The sequence below is a fragment of the Manis javanica genome, chromosome X (assembly GCF_040802235.1).
Source record: "Manis javanica isolate MJ-LG chromosome X, MJ_LKY, whole genome shotgun sequence".
Lineage (NCBI taxonomy): Eukaryota > Metazoa > Chordata > Mammalia > Pholidota > Manidae > Manis > Manis javanica.
This window is the reverse complement of record NC_133174.1, coordinates 27102197-27110812: the sequence shown is the minus strand read 5'-3', so window position 1 is coordinate 27110812 and position 8616 is coordinate 27102197.

The window sequence follows — 8616 nt, the reverse complement described above, 5'->3', positions numbered from 1 at the left end:
GCAAACAATAGGGAAAAAAAGCACATCCTACAGTACTTGTATCAGACAAAATAGACTTCAAAACAAAGAAAGTCACAAAAGACAAAGAAGGACATTACATAATGATAAAGGGGTTAGTCCAACAAGAGGATATAACCATTATAAATATCTGGGCACCCAACACAGGAGCATGTACATATGTGAAACAAATACTAACAGAATTAAAGGAGGAAATAGAATGCAATGCATTCATTTTAAGAGATTTCAACACACCATTAACTCCAAAGGACAGATCAACCAGACAGAAAATAAGAAAGGACACAGAGGCACTGAACAACACATTAGAACAGACGGACCTAACAGACATCTACAGAACACTACACGAAAAAGCAGCCAAATACACATTCTTCACAAGTGCACATGGGACATTTTCCAGACTGGACTACATACTAGGCCACAAAAAGAACCTCAGTAAATTCAAAAAGACTGAAATTCTACCAACCAACTTCTCAGATCACAAAGGTATAAAAGTAGAAATAAATTATACAAAGAAAACACAAATGCTCACAAACACATGGAGGCTTAACAACATGCTCCTAAATAATCAATGGATCAATGACCAAATTAAAAAAGAGACCAAGCAATATAGAGACAAATGAAAACAACAGAACAACATCCCAACTTCTGTGGGATGCAGCAAAGGCAGTTCTAAGAGGAAAGTATATAGCAATCCAGGCCAATTAAAAGAAGGAAGAACAATCACAAATGATTAGTCTAAAGTCACAATTATTGAAATTGGAAAGAGAAGAACAAATGAAGCCCAAAGTCAGCAGAAGGAGGGACATAATAATGATCAGAGAAGAAATAAATAAAATTGAGAAGAATAAAACAAAAGAAAAAATTAATGAAACCAAAAGCTGGATCATTCAGAAAATAAACAAAATAGATAAACCCCTAGGAGACTTATTAAGAGAAAAAGAGAATCTACACACATAAACAGAATAAGAAATGAGAAAGGAAAAATCACTACAGACCCCACAGAAGTACCAAGAATTATTAGAGAATACTATGAAAATCCATATTGTAATAAACTGGATAATCTAGAAGAAATGGACAACTTCCTAGAAAAATACAACCTTCCAAGACTGACCAAGGAAGAAACACAAAAGTTAAACAAACTAATTACGAGCAAAGAAATTGAAACGGTAATCAAAAAACTACCCAAGAACAAAACCCCGGGGCCAGATGGATTTACCTCGGAATTTTGTCAGACATACAGAGAAGATATAATATCCATTCTCCTTAAAGTTTTCCAAAAAATAGAAGAGGAAGGAATACTCCCAAACTCATTTATGAAGCCAACATCACCCTAATATCAAAACCAGGCAAAGACCCCACCAAAAAAGAAAATTATAGACCAATATCCCTGATGAATGCAGATGCAAAAATACTCAATAAATAAAATAATAATAATAATAATAATAAGGGAGAAATGTGGGATTCACATATAAATCAAGTATAAAAATCAAACAAATAATCATATTTGACCTGATTGTTTATAGTTCATGATACGTGATCAAAACCAAAAGTTTCTGTGATGACTGCCCTTGCACTGTTCACCATGTAAGAACTTATTCACTATGTAAGAACTTGTTCACCATGTAAGAACTTGTTTGTTATGCTTCAGAAGATTGGAGACTGTTGAGAATTAGGCTTGGGGTTGATTAATTATTGTACATTGAGTCCCCTATACAGAATTTTATTGTTGTTAATAACCTTATGATCAATAAATATGAGAGATGCCCTCTCAAAAAAAATACTCAATAAAATATTAGCAAACGAATTCAAAAATATATCAAAAGGATCATACACCATGACCAAGTGGGATTCATCCCAGGGATGCAAGGATAGTAGAACATTTGAAAATCCATCAACATCATCCACCACATCAACAAAAAGAAGGACAAAAACCACATGATCATCTCCATAAATGCTGAAAAAGAATTTGACAAAATTCAATATCCATTCTTGATAAAAATTCTCAACAAAATGGGTATAGAGGGCAAGTACCTGAACATAATAAAGGCCATATATGACAAACCCACAGCCAACATCATACTGAATAGCGAGAAGCTGAAAGCTTTTCCTCTGAGAGCGGGAACAAGACAGGGATGCCCACTCTCCCTGCTTTTATTCAACATAGTAATGAAGGTCCTAGCCATGCCAACCAGACCAAACAAAAAAATAAAAGGCATCCAGATTGGTAAGGAAGAAGTCAAATTGTCACTGTTTGCAGATGACATGATATTGTACATAAAAAACCCTAAAGAATCCACTCCAAAACAACTAGAACTAATATATGAATTCAGCAAAGTTGCAGGATACAAACTTAATACACAGAAATCTGTTGCATTCCTATCACTAACAATTAACTAGAAGAAACAGAAATCAGGAAAACAATTATATTCACAAGTGCATCAAAAAGAAAAAAATACCTAGGAATAAACCTAAGAAAGAAAGTGAAAGACCTATTCACTGAAAACTACATGACACTCGAGAGACATTAAAGAGGACACTAATAAATGGAAATTTATCCTACACTCTTGGCTAGGAAAAATTACTATTGTCAAAATGGCCATCCAGCCCAAAGTAATATACAGATTCAATGCAATCCCTATCAAAATACAGACAGCATTTTTCAATGAACTGGAAAAAATAGTTCTAAAATTCATATGGAAACACAAAATACACTGAATAGTCAAAGCAATCCTGAGAAGGAAGAATGAAGCAGGGGGGATTATGCTCTCCAACTTCAAGCTCTACTACAAAGCCACAGTAATCAACACAATTTGGTACTGGCACAACAGATCCATAGACCAGTGGAACAGAATAGAGAGTTCAGATATTAATCCAAGGATATATCGTCAATGAACTTACGAGAAAGGAAACATGGATATACAATGGAGAAATGAAAGCCTCTTCAACAGCTGGTGTTGGCAAAACTGGACAGCTACATGTAAGGGAATGAAACTGGATTAGTGTCTAACTCCATACACAAATGTAAACTCGAAATGGATCAAAGAACGGAATGTAAGTCATGAAACCAGAGAACTCTTAGAAAAAATCATAAGCAAAACTCTCTTGAATATAAATATGGTCAACTTCTTCATGAGCATATCTCCATGGACAAGGGAAACAAAAGCAAAAATGAACAACTGGGACTATATCAAACTAAAAAGCTTCTATACAATAAAGGACACCATCAGTAGAACAAAAAGGCATCCACAGTATGGGAGAATATATTCATAAATGACATATCGGAAAGGGGTTGACATCTTATATTTTTAACTTCATTTTATTACCATTAATCAACAATTACATGAAGAACATTATGGTTACTAGACAATCCCCTTCACCAAGTCCCCCCCAAACAAACCCCATTACAGTCACTGTCCATCAGCGTAGTAAGATGCTGTAGAATCAGTACTGTCTTCTCTGTGTTGCACATCCCTCCCTATGCCCCACCCTCACATTATACATGCTAATCGTAAGGCCCCCTTTCTTTTTCCCTACCCTTATCCCTCCCTTCCCACCCCTCCTGCCCAGTCCCTTTCCCTTTGGCAACCATTAGTCCATTCTTGGGTTCTGTGATTCTGCTGCTGTTTTGTTCCTTCAGTTTTCTTTTGTTCTTATACTCCACAGATGAGTGAAATCATTTGGTACTTGTCTTTCTCCTCCTGGCTTATTTCACAGAGCATAATACCCTCTAGCTCCATCCATTTTGTTGCAAATGGTAGGATTTGTTTTTTTCTTATGGCTGAGTAATATTCCATTGTGTATTTGTACCACATCTTCTTTATCCATTCATCTACTGATGGACATTAAGGTTTCTTCCATTTCTTGGCTATTGTAAATAGTGCTGTGATAAACATAGGGGTGCATCTGTCTTTTTCAAACTGGAGTGCTGCATCCTTAGGGTAAATTCCTAGAAGTGGAATTCCTGGGTCAAATGGTAAGTCTATTCTGATCATTTTGAGGAACCTCCATATTGCTTTCCACAATGGTTGAACTAATTTACATTACCACCAGCAGTGTAGGAGGGTTCCCCTTTCTCCACAACCTCGCCAACATTTGTTGTTGTTTGTCTTTTGCATGGTGGCGATCCTTACTGGTGTGAGGTGATATCTCATTGTGGTTTTAATTTGCATTTCTCTGATGACAAACAGTGTGCAGCATCTTTTCATGTGTCTGTTGACCATCTGAATTTCTTCCTTGGAGAACTGTCTGTTCAGCTCCTCTGTCCATTTTTAAATTGGATTATTTGCTTTTTGTTTGTTGAGGTGCATGAGCTCTTTATATATTCTGGATGTCAAGCCTTTATCGGATCTGTCATTTATGAATATATTCTCCCATACTGTAGGATACCTTTTTGTTCTATTGATGGTGTCCTTTGCTGTACAGTTTTTCAGCTTGATGTAGTCCCACTTGTTCATTTTTGCTTTTGTTTCCCTTGCCTGGGGAGATATGTTCATGAAGAAGTTGCTCATGTTTATGTCCAGGAGATTTTTGCCTACGTTTTTTTCTAAGAGTTTTACGGTTTCATGACTTAAATTCAGGTCTTCGATCCATTTCTAATTTACTTTTGTGTATGGGGTTAGACAATGATCCAGTTTCATTCTCCTACATGTAGCTGTTCACTTTTGCCACCACCATTTGTTGAAGAGACTGTCATTTCCCCATTGTATGTCCATGGCTCCTTCATCATATATTAATTGACCATAAATGTTTGTGTTAATATCTGGGGTCTCTATTCTGTTCCACTAGTCTGTGGCTCTGTTCTTGTGCCAGTACCAAACTGTCTTGATTACTGTGGCTTTGTAGTATAGCTCAAAGTTGGGGAGTGAGATCCCCCCAACTTTATTTTTCCTTCTCAGGATTGCTTTGGCTATTCGGGGTCTTCGGTGTTTCCATATGAATTTTGAACTATTTGTTCTAGTTCGTTGAAGACTGTTGTTGGTAATTTGATAGGGACTGCATCAAATCTGTATATTGCTTTGGGCAGGATGGCCATTTTGACGATATTAATTCTTCCTAACCAAGAGCATGGGATGAGTTTCCATTTGTTAGTGTCCTCTTTAATTTCTCTTAAGAGTGTCTTATAGTTTTCAGGGTATAGGCCTTTCACTTCCTTGGTAAGGTTTATTCCTAAGTATTTTATTCTTTTTGATGCAATTGTGAATGGAATTGTTTTCCTGATTTTGTTTTCTATTAGTTCATTGTTAGTGTATAGGAAAGCCACAGATTTCTGTGTGTTAATGTTGTATCCTGCAACTTTGCTGTATTCCGATATCAGTTCTAGTAGTTTTGGAGTAGGGTCTTTAGGGTTTTTCATGTACAATATCATGTCATCTTCAAATAGTGACAGTTTGACTTAGTCTTTACCAATTTGGATTCCTTCTATTCCTTTGTTTTGTCTAATTGCCATGGCTAGGACCTCCAGTACTATGTTGATTAACAGTGGGGAGTGTGGGCATCCCTGTCTTTTTTCCAATCTCAGAGGAAAAGTTTTCAGCTTTTCACAGTTCAGTGTGATTTTGGCTGTGGGTTTATCATATATGGCCTTTATTTTGTTGAGGTATCTGCTCTCTATACCCATTTTGTTGAGAGTTTTTATCATGAACGGATGTTGAATTTTGTCGAATGCTTTTTCAGCATCTATGGAGATGATCATGTGGTTTTTGTCCTTCTTTTTGTTGATGTGGTGGATGATGTTGATGGATTTTCAGATTTTGTACCATCCTTGCATCCCTAGGATGAATCCCACTTGGTCATGGTGTATGATCCTTTTGATGTATTTCTGAATTCGATTTGCTAATATTTTGTTGAGTATTTTTGCATCTTTGTTCACCAGGGATAGTGGTCTGTAATTTTCTTTTTTGGTGGGGTGTTTGCCTGGTTTTGGTATTAGGGTGATGTTGGCTTCATAAAATGAGTTTGGGAGTATTCTCTCCTCTTCTATTTTTTTAAAAACTTTAAGGAGAATGGCAATTATATCTTTTCTTTATGTCTGATAAAATTCCAAAGTAAATCCATCTGGCCCGGGGGTTTTGTTCTTGGTAGTTTTTTTATTACCACTTCAATTTCTTTGCTGGTAATTGATTTGTTTAGATTTTGTGTTTCTTCCTTGGTCAGTCTTGGAAGGTTGTATTTTTCTTAGGAAGTTGTCCATTTCTTCTAGGTTTTCCAGCTTCTTAGCATATAGGTTTTCATAGTAGTCTCTAATAATTCTTTTTATTTATGTTGGGTCCATTGTGATGTTTCCTTTCTCGTTTCTGATTCTGTTGATATGTGTTGATTCTCTTTTTCTCTTAATAAGTCTGGCTAGAGGCTTATCTATTTTGTTTATTTTCTCAAAGAACCAGCTCTTGGTTTCATTGATTTTTTTCTATTGTTTTATTCTTCTCAATTTTATTTATTTCTTCTCTGATCTTTATTATGTCCCTCCTTCTGCTGACTTTAGGCCTCATTTGTTCTTCTTTTTCCAATTTTGATAATTGTGACATTAGACTATTCATTTGGGTTTGTTCTTCCTTCTTTAAATATGCCTGGATTACTATATACTTTCTTCTTAAGACTGCTTTTGCTGCGTCCCACAGAAGTTGGGGCTTTGTGTTGTTGTCATTTATTTCCATATATTGCTGGATCTCCATTTTAATGTTATCGTTGATCCATTGACTATTTAGGAGCATGTTGTGAAGCCTCCATGTGTTTGTGAGCCTTTTTGCTTTCTTGGTGCAATTTATTTCTAGTTTTATACCTTTGTGGTCCGAAAAGTTGGTTGGTAGGATTTCAATCTTTTTGAATTTACTGAGGCTCTTTTTGTAGCCCAGTATTTGGTCTATTCTGGAGAATGTTCCATGTGCACTTGAGAAGAATGTGTATCCTGTTGCTTTTGGATGTAGAGTTCTATAGATGTCTATTAGGTCCATCTGTTCTATTGTGCTGTTCAGTGCCTTTGTGTCCTTACTTATTTTCTGTCTGGTGGATCTGTCCTTTGGAGTGAATGGTGTGTTGAAGTCCCCTAAAATGAATGCATTGCATTCTTTTTCCTCCTTCAGTTCTGTTAGTATTTGTTTCACATATGCTGGTGCTCCTGTGTTGGGTGCATATATATTTATAAGGGTTATGTCCTCTTGTTGGACTGAGCCCTTTATCATTATGTAATGTCCTTTATCTCTTGTTACTTTCTTTCTTTTGAAGTCTATTTTGTCTCATACTAGTACTGCAACACCTGCTTTTTTCTCCCTATTGTTTGCATGAAATATCTTTTCCCATCCCTTGATTTTTAGTCTGTGCATGTTTTTGGGTTTAAGGTGAGTCTCTTGTAAGCAGCATATAAATGGGTCTTGTTTTTTATCCATTCATTGACTCTATGTCTTTTGATTGGTGCATTCAGTCCATTTACATTTGGGGTGATTATCGATAGGTATGCACTTATTGCCATGTCAGGCTTTAGATTCGTGGTTACCAACGGTTCCAGGTTACTTTCCTTACTATCTAAGAGTCTAACTTAACTCACTTAGTATGCTGTTACAAACACAATCTAAAGGTTTTTTTCTATTTCTCCTCCTTTTTCTTCCTCCTTCATCCTTTATATATTAGGTATCAAATTCTGTACTTTTTGTCTATCCCTTGATTGACTTTGAGGATAGTTAATTCAATTTTGCATTTGCTTCCTAATTAGCTGCTCTACTTTCTTTACTGTGGTTTTATTACCTCTGGTGACAGCTATTCAAACTTAGGAACACTTCCATCTATACCAGTCCCTCCAAAATAGACTGTAGAGATGGTTTGTGGGAGGTAAATTCTCTCAGCTTTTACCTCGCTGGAATTTTTAAACCCCTCCTTCAAATTTAAATGATAATCTTGCCAGATAAAGTAATCTTGGTTCCAGGCCCTTCTGCTACATAGCATTAAATACATCATGCCACTCCCTTCTGGCCTGTAAGGTTTATGCTGAGAAGTCTGATGTTAGCCTGATGGGCTTTCCTTTGTATGTGATCTTATTTCTGTCTCTGGCTGCTTTTAGAAGTCTTTCCTTATCCTTGATCTTTCCCATTTTAATTACTATGTGTCTTGGTGTTGCTTTCCTTGGGTCCCTTGTGTTGGGAGATCTGTGGATCTCCATGGCCTGAGAGACTATGTCCTTCCCCAGATTGGGGAAGTTTTCAGCAACTACCTCCTCAAAGACACTTTCTATCCCTTTCTCTATCTCTTCTTCTTCTGGTATCCCTATAATGCGAATATTGTTCCGCTTGGATTGGTCACAGAGTTCTCTCAATATTCTTTCATTTTTAGAGATCCTTTTTTCTCTCTGTGCCTCTGCTTCTTTGTATTCCTCTTCTCTAGTTTCTATTTCATTTATTGGATCCTTCACCGTATCCAACCTGCTTTTAATACCCTCCATTGTGCTCTTCAATGACTGGATCTCTGACCTGAATTCATTCCTGAGTTCTTGGATGTCTTCCTGTACCTCCATTAGAATGTTGATGATTTTTATTTTGAACTCCCTTTCAGGAAGAGTTACGAGGTCCATATCATTTAAATCTTTCTCGGGAGTTGCATTAATAATTTTAC